The sequence below is a fragment of the Opisthocomus hoazin genome, chromosome 7 (genome assembly GCF_030867145.1).
Source record: "Opisthocomus hoazin isolate bOpiHoa1 chromosome 7, bOpiHoa1.hap1, whole genome shotgun sequence".
NCBI lineage: Eukaryota > Metazoa > Chordata > Aves > Opisthocomiformes > Opisthocomidae > Opisthocomus > Opisthocomus hoazin.
In genome coordinates this window covers 39,235,910-39,250,878 of record NC_134420.1, presented here as the reverse complement: position 1 = coordinate 39,250,878, position 14,969 = coordinate 39,235,910, and the positions used below count along the sequence as shown (strand labels likewise).

General features: G+C 38.0%; 1 long non-coding RNA gene across 1 annotated transcript; it reads right to left on the bottom strand.

Annotated features, from left to right (window-relative positions):
• Positions 1-319: 319 nt before the first annotated feature.
• Positions 320-11,448, bottom strand: LOC142361931 (uncharacterized). The gene is made up of 3 exons (XR_012764530.1): positions 11,292-11,448; positions 5,906-5,972; positions 320-2,965 (listed from the first exon to the last, which is right to left on the bottom strand). It is a non-coding gene; the product is annotated as an uncharacterized LOC142361931 (long non-coding RNA).
• Positions 11,449-14,969: the final 3,521 nt, after the last annotated feature.

Here is a 14,969-nt window from a genome sequence, read left to right as displayed (position 1 = left end):
GGTTTTTGTGTTGGACAAAAGAAAGACTAGGAAAATGTGCAGTTTTAGTTCAAACAGAATGTTTTCCTAATGGTGTTGATGCTGAAAAAGAAGAAATTTTCGCAGGTTTGTGAACAAAATTTATGTCAGAGCCAAGGAGTCCGAGGAAAGTGATTAGAAATTTCATAACAAAAAGGGCTTGTGAAAAAGCGACAGAACCTGTTGTTGCCAAGGTAAACAGGAAAATTTTGACTCTAATTGTAGAGAACATAAAGTTGTCGTCAGTATGATTAAAACTTTACATCACTTTTTTAATTTAAAATAAAAGTTTCAGGTCTTTTCTGTATTTTTCCTTTTGTAACCATGCCAATCATTTCTGAGTAGGCTAACGTTTTGCCACTGGAACTCAAACCAGTATCTTTGGCTGTAATGCATCAAATGCTGTTAGTGAAACAGAGGCACTAAAGCTTCTCCCTCACACCCCAAATCCTGGTTCAAGATACAAAAAAACAGCAGCAAAGAGAAGCATGAGCTCTGTGAGGAGAAATCAAAGCAAAAAAACCAGTGTTTATTTTTTTGCATTTGACTGAATGTTTCACATCTGATCTTGCTGAAATAAGACATCTTAGATCTTAAAGTAGAAAACCGACTCAAATAACATAAGTGAAACACAACAGAAATGAGAAAGATCTAACAATGTGCTGTGAGTATACAATGCATTTCGCATGCACCAGTGATAAGGATAAAGTGGACTGAGATTGTTTAATATTTCTCTTTTTGAAGCGAGAGCTAAATACTGTGTAAAATTGTTTATCCATTCTGCAAGAATTTTGTTTCAACTTGTTAAAATGTGTTGCATATACAAGCATGTATTTACAATTTGTTTTTCAGCCCACTTCAATTTTCCTTTCCAAACCTGCAGATTAAGCTACCCAAATACCTGTATATTCATGTGAGTATTATTTACTGCTTGATTGAAAAACGCAAAGTCATTTCTATTTATGAACATTTTCTTGTAATGTGACCTGGCATTTCTCATCACTGCCGTTTGCAGTCTAGTCTTATAAAATTTAATGGATGTCAAAAATGAGCACAGTATGAAAAATAAATAGACAAAAGAGAAATCCTTCACATGTTAACAAATGTCACAGAAGGATCTCTTAAAGTTAAAATCCCTGTGGAGAAAAATAGTTTGGTCTTGACCAAAAGAAGTACCTCTTTAAGCTATATGGCTGAGGGAAATCTTGGAATTTTCTGTCTTTTGAAAAGAGTAGACTTAATTTGTATGTCCTCTCAGACTATGCTTCATCTTTATTAGAGAAATCCTTCCTTTCCAACGGTTTAGGCAGATTAACTGGCCTAATTGGACCTAAGCTGCCGTGAAGAGAGAGGGAAAAAAGGTGGAGGCATAGGCTCTCCAAGTCCTCAAGTCACATCCTCCTGGTTGACTGGTCTGCTTAGCCAAGCTGAAACTGGTCTTATTGTCATGTTGGGTGCATTAATTGGAGTGCAGACTAATTTGCAAGAATGCTTTAGTGCCCTTTAAAAGGTGATTTAAAATTCAAAGTGATGGAAATTGTATAAAAGCAGGCTGATCTGATCATTACCCAGAATTCAGTTTGACATTTCCTCTATTTATCTGTTTTTATTGCTAAGACTTTAAGTTTACTGTGAAAGACTCAAGAGACTGCAACAACTCATGATATTCTCTGGGTTGGTTGATAACCCCTCCTTTTTTCAAACCCAGGGAATGCAGTGCAAGTAAACTGGTTGAGCTGAAAAATGTCTTGTTTGGGGTTGACAAATTAAACAATATTTTTAGGTCATACAATGTAATAATAATTATAGCCATAGCTTTCCCTTGTTTCCATCAAATACATGAAAATACACTAACTGGAACATTCTTACCAGCTAGAGACATTAGCACCTCATTAACATAGACTTGAATACAATGGTAATGAGGATAGTGAATTTACTTTTTCCAAGCCAAAGGACACAAAACCAAAATAAGGCACCGTTTTTGCAAACTATATATGTATAGCTATATCCATTGCTGAAGTCCAACTATGTTCATGGACAAAGAACAGTTTCTGCCAGCACTATAAAACAGCTCTCCACAACACTCAACAACAGGAAATAGTCATATGAAATTACAGAAGAAGTGTTAAATGGATTCTTAATAAAAATATACATATTAGACTCTTATGCAAGCAATGTAACAAACATGAAGAATTTCCAGGGATATTTGAGTGATGGATTGTAGGAAACAGCAATCGGGCCCTTTGTTCTGCATTTTACTCAAAGCCAGCAAATAGGTTTTAGTCCTGACACAAAGAAAGTGATGCTTTCCAGAAGCAAAAGCAGTTGATGCTTTCTCTCAAGTATACTGTATTTGCCTGTACCAGAAGCTGGTAATACTGGCTAATGCCAGTGCAAAATTCTTAGTAGCTGGTGCTATTTCCTGAAACATTTAGATGCAATGCTCTGAAAACATACTTTTATTTGGAAGTCACCTCCTGTTACCTCTCTGATCAAGAGAGATTGTGTTGGCAAGAACCTTGCACAGTAATTAGCACATTTGGATTGCAGGCTACCCTCTACCCCAGTTGTGTCTCCAAGGCCATTGCCTTCAGAGAAATTGTAAGGAACGGCCCCATTGTACATCTGGGCAGTAGAGGAGGGTGGGATGAAACGGTTTCTTTTTGCATATATCTAAGCTTCTTGCTTTACTGGAAATGAATGAGGTAGGCAGCATTTATCTCTTGTTCTGCACAGAAGAGAGAGAGAGAAAAAAGCTTTTCTTTAAAGAACAGGTTTAGTGTTGCTTTTGTCTTTTTTCTGGAGCTGTAATTTGTTCAGGCTGAACTGTGAGATTAATATCCAGTTCTCCGAGGTTGCACTTGTGTGAAGTTTGCGGCACTACCTTCAGGTGCCATAGCAAGGCAGAGGCTGTTGTACAGATTCATTCTTGCCAGTAGCAATACATCTGCAAGGAGTAAAACAAGGATATTTAGATCCTAAGTTGAGCTCCTAGCCTTACTGCAAACATCAATTATAAGAGTGGTACGTGTGATTATTGAAAGAATAAGTATGGAACCCCATGGTTCCATAGTATGAAACTCAACAATTTCCATTTTAAAGGGTGAACACTGAACTTCTGGCCTCTGTGCTAGATGAATCTAGCTAGTGCTTGCATGATGTATTATATGCTTTCTTCTGTGTTGCTAGCATAGGTGTCTTTCGGCTATTTCAATTACACTGCACATGAGGAATTTGCATATTTAACAAAGTCTATCCGATTTTTTCTGTTTTGCTTTAATAGAATGAAATATTTGGGTTTGTTTACTGAAAGAGTTTCAAACACTGCCACACTTCATAGCTTACGATAGTGTTGCTTAACATAGTCTTGCTTTCCCTAAAAACGAGTTTTACATGTATTCATTTTTCTATTGCATTTTATTCTCTATTAAAGAAGACAATATTTACCATGGTAACCTGGACTACATAAAATACATATAATTTGTTCTAAGAGTTATGGTGATGTGTGATGAAGTCTATCCCTGAGATGTTCTAAAGAATGTTTTCGTATCATGCAATGTGATCTGATTGCTAGTTGCACGAGATTTCCTGTGGGCAAAAAGTAAATCATTAGAGGAAGCCTGAACACTTGATTAGTTGCAATATCATACACTGAAGATGGACAGTCTGTATGACAGGTTGTCTTGTATGAAAGAACTGGGTTTTTAACACACTCTACTTCTATTATCACATTCAGTAATAAGAAGAATACATGCAGAGCACATCTCAATGAACGCCTCAGCTTCTGTTATGCAAACTGCACACACTTATTGTCTTTTCAACACTACAAGATTTTAGGAGAGGAGGGACCAAGCACGGATAAACAGCAGTAATGCAACTTAAGAACAGGGCTGATTCCACTAGTAAGGAATCAATGGTAAGAAATATGAGATAAATAGATGTGCTTACAAATGCGGTATACAGTCCTCTGAAAAAATGACTGAAGTCATTCAGTCAGATATTCACTGAAATCTCTGTGTGAAAGGTGTATATTAGCTATCCACATATTTTCAATATGAATTCAGCTTTATGTTCCAACATAGGTAGGCACAGCTTGAGCACCTAATGCATAACAAATCAATGAGTAATTCTGGCACCTTGGAAGATTTGCTGTGGACCTCAGCAGGGTCAGGAATTTGCCCAGTTTGTCTTCCATTTGCATGAAGGCTTAACGTAAACTACCTTTTCACTCACGCAGTATTGAACTCTGGAATTTTTAACAGATGTTTGACCTAGTAGTAAATAGCACTACCTCTGCATTTTCACCTGAACAGATTGAAAACTGCGGAGTACAGTATGCTGATGTTTTCCATGCAAGCACTCCCACGAACTTTGTCCTCTTTTTGCACAATTCTGAAGAGCTAGCTTCTGAAGATGCTAGTCTGGTACTTAAGCTTTATTGTACTCTTTGGGACTCAAACCCTAGGACACACATCTGATGCAGCCAGGCTACATAGAGGTTCACTATACAAGAATTAGAGACGGAGGAACCCTCTCTGTGCAGTGCAGCACAAAGTCAACTGCACCACACTGATGCTACAGCTACTTGTTCAAACTAGTGCACTGCACTGTGGTGTGGGGAAGTGGCAGATGAACTGGTTTAGTCACAGACCAGTTGGACATGTCATTTCTGCTTCCAGAGCCATTGAGATCTCAGAGTGCCTGCTTAGGCCTCCAGAGTTTGAATTTTCCCTTTATCTTGCCAATCTCCCAGGATTTCATCTACTTTCAAGGCCAACTGATAGGAGCTCTTGCACTTTTTGAAAAAATGTGTCTGCCTAGCACTACTATGGCCTCAGAAGACTAAGGACAGCACCTGAAGAACATGACTATGACTGAAGGAATGGGCTTTCTTCAGCCAGAAAGGAAACTAGCTACAAGCACCTAGCAGGTTGCTGGAGGGGTAGAAGAACTATCTGTTCACAACGTCCTTTGTAAGAAGGATAAGAAGTAAAGGGCGTCAAATAATGAAAAAAAATAGTCAGATTAGGCTTTGGGGAAAAATTCCTAATAGTAGAGTTAGTGAAGGGCTGGAGAAGATTGCCTGGGGAAGTCTGAAGAATTTCCATCTTTAATAGTTTTCAAGAATGGGTTCGACAGACAACTGTCAGGAATAATACAGGTATATGTGACCTTGTTTTAGGCAGTGGGTGAAATAGATGACTTTTTGAAGTCCCTTCCAGCCCTGCTTTTCTATCATTCTGTGATTTTAAAAGAAGGTCAGTAGAAAAAAGGAATAAATATCATTTAATGCATGAACAGAATGTACTTACTGAACACAATATAATGTGATATTTCAGAATACAGGAAGCAAAGTAACTTGTGTGTGTTTAGTGACAAAGACCAGTTAGTGATGAAGTACAACTCATGATAAGTCACTTGGAAATTAAATAAAATATTCAGGACAGCCTTAGCTTGAAATGCTTTATATTTTACAAAGAAAATGTTATAGAAAAAGAACAGAGTATCCAATACTCAGAGACTAGAGGTTGTCTTCTGAAAATCTACTCAGACAGCCTGTGTTTCTGGAGAACAGTTTTCGCTATGAAATTGCATAGTTATTGGTTCGAGCTTTAAAGTAAATTGTCTGTTATGATGCTACTACAATACTGATCACTTACTAGAAAAAGAGATAATGTAATTATTATCTCACACCACGTAGCCTACTATTCCTACATATACTAACTGTACATATTTAAATACTTAAGAAAATGGTAACCGTCTTTTAAAAAATGGAGAAATGTATTAAAATCATTTTACTGACAAAACCACATACACTGTAGGAGATCACAACATCAGAAATAGCATTCTGAAATTCATCCTTGATTTGTCTTACTATAGTACTTACCTCCAAGCATGGGCAGGACTTCACACTGCAGTATGAAAGATAGATGGTAAGCATATCAGGTACAGCACTGTATGAGATACAAAAAATAGAGACAAATACAAGTAGGAGAGCATTAGTATGCAATGCCAATAGCTAATATAATGTGACTATACATGAAAACAAGTAATGTTCAGTACTTTTTTTCTTAAAGAAATGGAAATCTAACAACTAGTTCACTGAGGAAAAAAAATGAGAGGACAAGACTTTTCAACAATATTAGTTCTATCCCTGTACAAGACTAAAATCAGTAGAAACTTCAAAAAGTAATATGAACATTTACTGAAAGTCCATTAAAAAAATTTACTTACCATGACAGATTTCCAATAGCTCCTACAGGTTGGAAAACCTATCTGTGTAGGATATTTCAGGTTATATGTTGTTACCACATCAATGGTGCTACATCATTCATTCTAAAAGCACTTGGAAAATGAAGTTTTGTAAATGTTTGACATATTATGTCAGTTCTGGCCACAGAAGATCTCAAGGCTTGACAAGTGACATAATGCTAGGAGATGAATGTTGTGTGCCAAAAATTAGCAAGTGCTGTGTTGATCTTGAAGGAATGTAATACCTCCCCCACTATCACTTTTTTTAACAACAACAAAAAAAAGTCTTAAATATATCTTTCTACCCACATGAGTGCATAGAAATCAGGCATAGCAACCAAACTGACAACACTGGCAAGTACTCTTAAATGTATCTGAATGTCCTCACTAAAACATTCAAATCCCAGCACAAAAGGCTAAATTAAAAATGAAGCATGTTTTAACATCAGTAGTAAAAAGGTTAAAGTTAGCAGCCACTGCAAAGTTGTACTACTGCTATTCAAACTCTTTGAACAGAACATAATCCAAAACCCATGGAAAATATTGGAAGGGCAAAATATAGCTTCTGTAGCATGCTGCATCTATTTCTATTAGCTGAATAGCCAATTCATATATATATGGATATATTTAAAATACTATGACATCTGAAGGGAATCTGGGAAGATGGTTGAAGTGTATTGTAGTTTAACGTGGCAGCCAGCATCTAAGCACTACACAGTGCCTCGCTCAACCCTCCGCTTCCCCCCCCGGCAGGATGGGGAGGAGAAATGGACGAAAGGGAAACTCATGGTTTGAGATAAAGACTGTTTAACAAGACAACAAAGTAAATACTACTACTAATGATAGTGATAATAATGAATATGTAAAAAAAACTATATAAAGTACCATTTTTCTCACCACCTGATGACTGATCCGCAGCTAGTCCCTCAGCAGCGACTGTGGAACGCCAAACTCCCAAATTTTTGAGAATTTCACAAAAGAGGTTGAACTCCCAGACAAGAGAGGATTCATACTCATGGAAATGAGATGCATAGAGAGCTTCTTGCCCCCCATACAACCCTCATTCATAAACTGAGCACGACATCTATGGTACGGAGCTCCTGCACACCTGCTCACTGGCTGAATATGAGAAACTGGAAAAAGTTCTTGATTTATAGCAACAACTGAAAACACCAGCATTATCAACTTTCTTCTCACACCAAATCCAAAACACAGCAGCTACTGGCAGGAAAATTAACTCTATCCCAGCCGAAACCAGGACAAAGTGCCAAGACTGTGTTTGGTAAAGTAAGAGGCAACAGATTACCACGGAGAATATTTTGACAGAAATATTTTCCACCTCTTGTTATGAACCGGAAAATTCACTGAAAGCAGAAAGAAACAGAGGACACAACCAAAAACTCCAGAAAATTATACTGGGTATACATTATTTATTAGAATAATATGATGTTACTTTCATATGGCTTTTGCTGTTAGGGCAGCTACTGAAGTTTTTGAGGTTTTACCACTGAATGTAATGGTGATTGTAATTAAAGGAAAACATGTAGAAAGAGAATAAAAATAAAATAATTCTTCCCACTATTTGAGTTGCTCTTGTGATTTCAGAAGATTTTCAATTTTATATACTAATACAGATAACATAAAAAAGCAGAGCTAAAGATGGTGAAAAAGTAATTTTTCAATTAAATAAGATCTTTGAAGAATTTCTAAATTGGCTTCCTTTTTTGACAAACTATTACTTTTAGAGGAAGAGGTTCTTCCCCTGCAGAGGAACTACTAGTTTAAGATTAATCAGCTTTGGCACAGAATAGCAGACAGTCTGTTGGTAATATTGTTCCCATCAGAAGAGGTTCAATTTCAAAATCTGGCAGGACAGAAGCATGAATGCCTGTTTATTCACCACCATTACATGTTCTAAGGATGGAGTAATTGGCTGTACTACAGAGACAGGAACAGCTGAATGTAAAGGCAGTCAAGTGGAAAGCATACTCTAGGAGTTCCTCCCATGATCATGTCAGTAAATCTGAGCAAACATGAGGTTGCACATATCACACAGAACACGTCCAGAGTCCAAAACTCCGTAAACAGGTTCCAAACCTATTCATGCAAGGTACAATTAAACTGTTACATTTGCACCAGTTGTTTGTTCAGGGAAATCAAAAAGTCACTTTGAGCTACCCCTCTCACCAAGTTCTCTGTCTCCTGAGAATTGCAAACAAATACAGAGCATTTGGTTGTGTTAAAAAGAAGGTGAATTTTCCTTAACCCCCTGTAATCAGTGGCCTCCTTTGAGATCAGATTCTCCTCTAGTGTTGATCAGATCTTTCTCCTTGCTGCAAAGCCTCCTACCCAAAGTCTCAGTTTTGACAATACCTGGTTAGAATCTGTCTGATCAGCAAATGTCTGACTAGCACTAATGTTCATTTCGCACTAATGTTCATTTCTTAAGCTACATTGAAGAAAAGCTGCTAGTGCTGAATATTCCCATCATATTCCTCAATGTCAGATGCTCAAAATCTGCCAAAATGTGATTTGAAATTTCTTGTGCTCTACAGCAAAAATGTATGTGAAGGAATTTTCTGCTAAAACATTAGATATTTCCAAACAAATGAATTTTTTTCATTAGTCTTTATTTATCTGGTTTTGTATGTAAAAATTTGTAGGTGATAAAACTAATGCCGATGTTTGATTTAATTCAGTTTTCACAGATCCATCTCTTAAATAATTCATTGAAGCTGATCATCTTTTTACAGTAAAGAGCCTGAATATTTACTACATTCTTAGATGTAATAGGAAGCCATAAGCACAGGAGGTTGAAAAGAGCTGCAGATGAGCCAGGCATCCTCATCCAGGGAAGAGTTATTCATTGGTCTTGGCATAGACTACAGCAGCCTACGCACTGCTTTAATAGATGCTAAATGGCTGTTGACCCACAGTGTCATTTGGCAACTAACATTGTGCATTCTGCCACAATCTTTTCTGTCTCCAACAACTCCTCTTTCTAGGGTGAGTTGACTAGTTTGTCCCCGTTGCCCAAAAAAGGGACAAAAGTCCTAAGAATCTATTCTCAGGAGTTTAAAGCATTATTTTAAATAGAAATTTTAAATATTAAAACATAACTTTTAATGCAAGAAGAAAAGATGTTTAACATGAATAATATTTAGGATAGGAAATGATTAATTGAAATAAATTATCCTTTTCAGCTCCATAAATTCAGCACAGTAGCCTGCAGTCAAAATGAGCTCTGAGTTGGTTTGTAATGTATGGAAGAAATTAAGTGAACTTCTTCGTGTAGTAGGCATTGAGAGAATAATTTTTTCTTTGTGTAGGTAAATATACATATCAGAACTGGCAGATGTTATCAAATGTTTGCACAAAAGTGTAAGTTGCAGCTGTCCTACTAAAGAGTATGAGCAGAAGTGGGATATGCTATATAGTCCAGTTACAGAAGCACCTTGAAAGAAAATTCTCATAGAATCATAGGCTGGAAAAGACCTCTAAGATCATCGAGTCCAACCATCCACCCAACATCACCATTCCTACTAAACCACATCCTGAAGTGCCATGGTCCACACAGTGGTTTTTGCCTCCCTGATTTCAGGAGAATTAACCAGTTTTTATCTTCATAAACGTAAAATACTGTCTAACACTTTCTGTAGCTTGATCACAGATCTGGTCCAGGTAAACTTCTTCAGACTGGGAATAATAAGGGATGAGAATATTTTACTGTCCCTTGTTCTTTCATTTTCTTCCAATTCATCTGTTTTTCTCCCAAAGTCCAGCAGTAACTTAGATTCTTTAAATCCAAAACTCAAAATAAATTAATCAACAACTGCAGAAGCAGATCACTGACTTCTGCTGGTTAATAATGGCTAGGAAGATAATGGTAGCATTCTAAATTTAAAGGGGCTATAAATGCTTTATTAATATTTACTAAATGATTGCAAAGTGTCACTATGTACTTTAATAGCATTTCAGAAAAGACATTATAAACTGTACTATCAGAGCATTTTCAAGAAATTCTATTTTAAGGCCTTCTTAAGCAAAGTAAGTTCTAACTAGCAAGATAAACTGTGCCTGTTTCTGCAGACACTCTAGCATGTGACTACTCAATGAACACTCAGTGGTAAATGCATAAGTGTTTATAGGGACAAGGAGCCAAGTATACCATAAAGTTCCATTAAAACAATAAGGTGGATTCAATTGTTTGGGAATTACTTCATTGCATCTGTAAAACTTTTTAGAAGAGAAACATTGTAAATGCAATCGTGATATGACATGTAATTAGAAGACTACATTTGTAATTCTTTAGCACATAGGCATTTAGCCTGCTGTTTGCCCTTAAGGATAATAAAATCTAACAGAATATATAGCTACCAACATGAGATAATAATGACCTTGTGGCATCTAGGTACAACTTTTAACCTTGAATGCCAATGGTAAATTAGCTGGTGATAACCACTCTGCCTGAAACTGCTTTGCTGCTCTTATAGCAATGTTACTCTTGGGGGGGGAAATGCCTTTTCTAGCAGAAAGATGAACACAGCAAACTGAAATGCTGAATGATAATGTCAGCACTTTCATATGAGTTGTGTGGTTTGTGTTAATAATTGTGTTTACCAGACAGTCTGAATTTTGCCTCTAGTCTAAACAATTTAATGATTTTATTCTCTCAGCTTAATTCTGCACTAATTTTAAAAGTAGCTGCAAAGGATACTCTCTGATTTTAGTGAAAGATAGTTTTAGTAAAGTGGACCTATTTTTTCGTTTAACAGCCACTCAGGTGAAGTCATCAATGAAATGCAGAAAAACTAAGGACATTAATAACCTGGAATTACCAAAAATAACAATGCTAACAACCTAGTCATTAATGAGAATTACTAGTCTTGTTACTATAGAAACAGGACTGAAGCAAATAGAAATTATGTGTAATTTCTCATTCCCAGAAGTGACACATATTATGTCATTAACACAGTAATGATATTATTACCCCAAATGTAATAAACTTAAAAGGTACTTACCATGAGAGGACACCTCCATATCTGAAAAAGCTGACATGTACGTTCTGCTGTTGATGTTCATTAAAGCTCCACAAATAAATAACTGAAACCAAACTGACAAATTTATGAAGCAGTGGAGATGATGGAGTCATCTCAGGACACTTGCCAATAGTTTGCTCTTTTTACTTATGGCAAACTCAAATTAAGCTGTCAGCCACTGTAAATTATAAGAGGACAAAGGTAAAAGTCAGTCTAGTCTGCTGTCCTTTTTTGGTATGATCAGTAGTAATTGTTGGCTCAGACTGGGAAGCAAGACAAAACTTTGCTCGCAGAAATGTTGGCCATTGCCACTGCCAACAGGACTAGGCGAAAGGAATGTCTGTTTGCTTGTTTACTTTTCCTCTGGCTGTATTGGAAAGCCAAACTGAGCATTTCTGTAGGAATGAAAATATGTGTGTTGAATGTGATGTCTTAGATAAACATATAGGAAAAGATTTCTGAGAGTGGGAATAAAAAAGATTGCCCTGACAAAGTAAACCACTGGAAACTTCTCAACCACAACTAGCCTTACGGTTCCCCATCAGGTTCAGTGTTTTCCTGGTTGGGATGAAGCACCTTGCAGGTCAAACATTTTGAGGATGGGAGGATGGTATCTTTTACCATCATTGCTATCACCTTTGTTGCCCTCTCTGTAACCACTTTCTCAGTGTTGCATGCAGGATAAGAAGTAGCAGGAGAGTTACTGTGGCTAAGGTTCGACAGTGATTTTGACTCCCGCGTTTAGAACAGGAACAAAAAGTATTCTTGCATGTGTTGGCATTGAGTCTTTCATCAGATGCTTGTGACTCCAGGCAATGGGTTTGCTGTTATTCCATTATTAATTTCTATTAAGGCTTTTTCATTGCTGTATGAATTGACAGACTTCTATTGCTGTAAAAATGAAAGCTAAAATTTACAGTGTCTCACGTGGAAATTGTAAAAAAGGGATCACAGAGAACCTGAGAGTTATCACCCCTAGCTTCCACTTCTAATCATCACTTGTTAATCGCTCCTATTTCTCTTATTCAAAAGACGTCTGGACATAGTCCTGGGAAACCTGCTCTAGGTGAACATGCTTGAGCAGGAAGGGGTTGGACCAGATGATCTGCAGAGGTCCCTTCAGACCTTAACCATTGTCATTCTGCGATTTTTGAGATTTCTAGGAAACCTGGGATAGTAGTTGGTGAACTACCTAGAATTGCCTTTTGGGGTGTATCCCAGGAACTACAGGCCTGTCAGCCTGACCTCGATGCCAGGGAAGATTATGGAGTGATTCATCCTGAGTGCGATCACTGGGCATGTGAAGGACAACCAGGGAATCAGGCCCAGCCAGCATGGGTTCATGAAAGGCAGGTCCTGCTTAACAATCCTGATCTCCTCTATGACCAGGTGGCCCACCTAGTGGATGAGAGAAAGGCTGTGGATGTTATCCACCTGGACTTTTGTAAGGCTTTCGACACCATTCCCCACAGCATCCTCCTGGAGAAACTAGCTGCTCATGGTTTGGATGTGTGTGTGCTTCACTGGGTAAAAAACTAGCTGGAGTGTGGATCTGTTCGATGGTAGGAAGGCTCTGCAGAGGGGTGTGGGCAGGCTGGATTGATGGGCCGAGGCCCACTGTATGATGTTCATCAAGACCAAGTCCTGGGTCCTGCACTTTGGTCACAACAACCCCATGCAACGCTACAGGCTTGGGGAGGAGTGGCTGGAAAGCTGCCCAGTGGTAAAGGACCTTGAAGTGCTGGTTGACAACCAGCTGAACATGAGCCAGCAGTGTGCCCAGGTGGCCAAGAAGGCCAACAGCATCCTGGCTTGCATCAGGAACAGTGTGGCCAGCAGGATGAGGGCAGTGATCGTGCCCCTGTACTCAGCACTGGTGAGGCCGCACCTTGAATCCTGTGTTCAGTTTTGGACCCCTCAATACAAGAAAGACATTGAGTTGCTGGAGAAGAGCAACAAGGCTGGTGAAGGGTTTAGAGCACAAGTCTTATGAGGAGCGACTCAAGGAACTGGGGCTGTTTAGTCTGGAGAAGAGGAGGCTGAGGGGAGACCTTATTGCTCTCTACAACTACCTGAAAGGAGGTTGTAGTGAGGCAGGTGTTGGTCTCTTCTCCCAAGTAACTAGCAATTGGATGAGAGGAAATGACCTCAAGTTGCATCAGGGGAGGTTTAGATTGGATATTAGGAAAAATTTCTTTACTGAAAGAGTGGTCAAGCATTGGAACCGGCTGCCCAGGGCAGTGGTGGAGTCACCACCCCTGAAGGTCTTCAAAAAACATGTAGATATGGCACTTCGGGACATGGTTTAGCAGGTATGGTGGTGATGGGTTGAAGGTTGGACTTGATCTTAGAGGTCTTTTCCAACCTTAATGATTCTATGAATCTATGATTGTGGTAACTCCTGTCTCTTACTGATTCAAGTTGGAAGCTATTATTATTACTTTGGTAAATCAGGCTGATCATGAATCTATGAACTCATATTTCCGCACAGAGAGCTGAAGAGGCCCTTTCCCAGAAACTGAGTTACCTGAGGGTAAGGGCATGAAGGCAAGCAAGCCTCCAGAGCTGCTTGAAGGTAAAGGTATGTAAACATTTTATGTCTTTTTAAAAACTATCAAAGTTGTGTGAAAGCGCATTTGCAAGAGCCACTAATAAGGGATAAATAGAATAGCAATAGAATATAATAACTGACAAATTGCTGAAGATATTTTAACAATGCCCAAATGAGTTTACATTGTCATTGCTTCTGTTGACATGGTAGAACTGTTACAAGAAGGGAGAGACAGCCGGGTCTCATTCTTGTTTTCCAGTTTAAGTTTGCTTATTCTATCCTTACAACTTAAGAAAATACGCACTAAAAAGCCCCAATATGCTTAGAGAAATGATATGCAATACAATTCCAAATGAAGTTTCTTTTTACAATGATAGAGAACAATTACAAAAAGCATCCAGGTGTTTTCGGATACAATTTTGTGTTTTAAAATGCTAGAAGATTTAAATACAATGACACATACCAAATGCAACAAATGTTTATTTAGCGAATGCATAGTCTGCTACCTTTGGCACAAAACACTGCTCAGTTTCTAAGGCAATGCAGATGATTATCTATAAACTTTACATACACAGAAGTGTGCTTGCTTTCCTCGAGCTGAATGCTTAAAATTCATGCAAGACAGCTTTTGCTTACAGAGCAAAAGTTGATCTATCTTGTTGTTTGATGTGCTACCAAAACTGCAAATCATCTTCAGTGATAGCTCTGCCCCTGAAAAGCAAAGGAGTAGCATGAATGAGAAAAATGTTGATTTTGCTCAGAGCACTGTAAGGGAAGGAGCCAACAATCCAGGCCTCGAACAAGCAATTGGTATTTAGAACTCACTGTGCATCGCTGAGTTACAAAAACAAGAACAGGCATAATGAGTATGCAAGCATGAACGGAACTTGGAAAAAAGCCCTAATGACTGACAAGAAGCGTTATTTTAATGATAATACTCCAGCTTTGGTGTACGTTGCACAAAGATATGTGCACATAATATTCTTCTGTCACCATTCTTGAACATATAATAATTAATGAAGCAGCAATTCATGTCTAATGGAATAAACAGTTGGTTATTCCTTTGAATAAAAATTTGAGTTTGATTGATTCAGATCCACTGTTTGCAA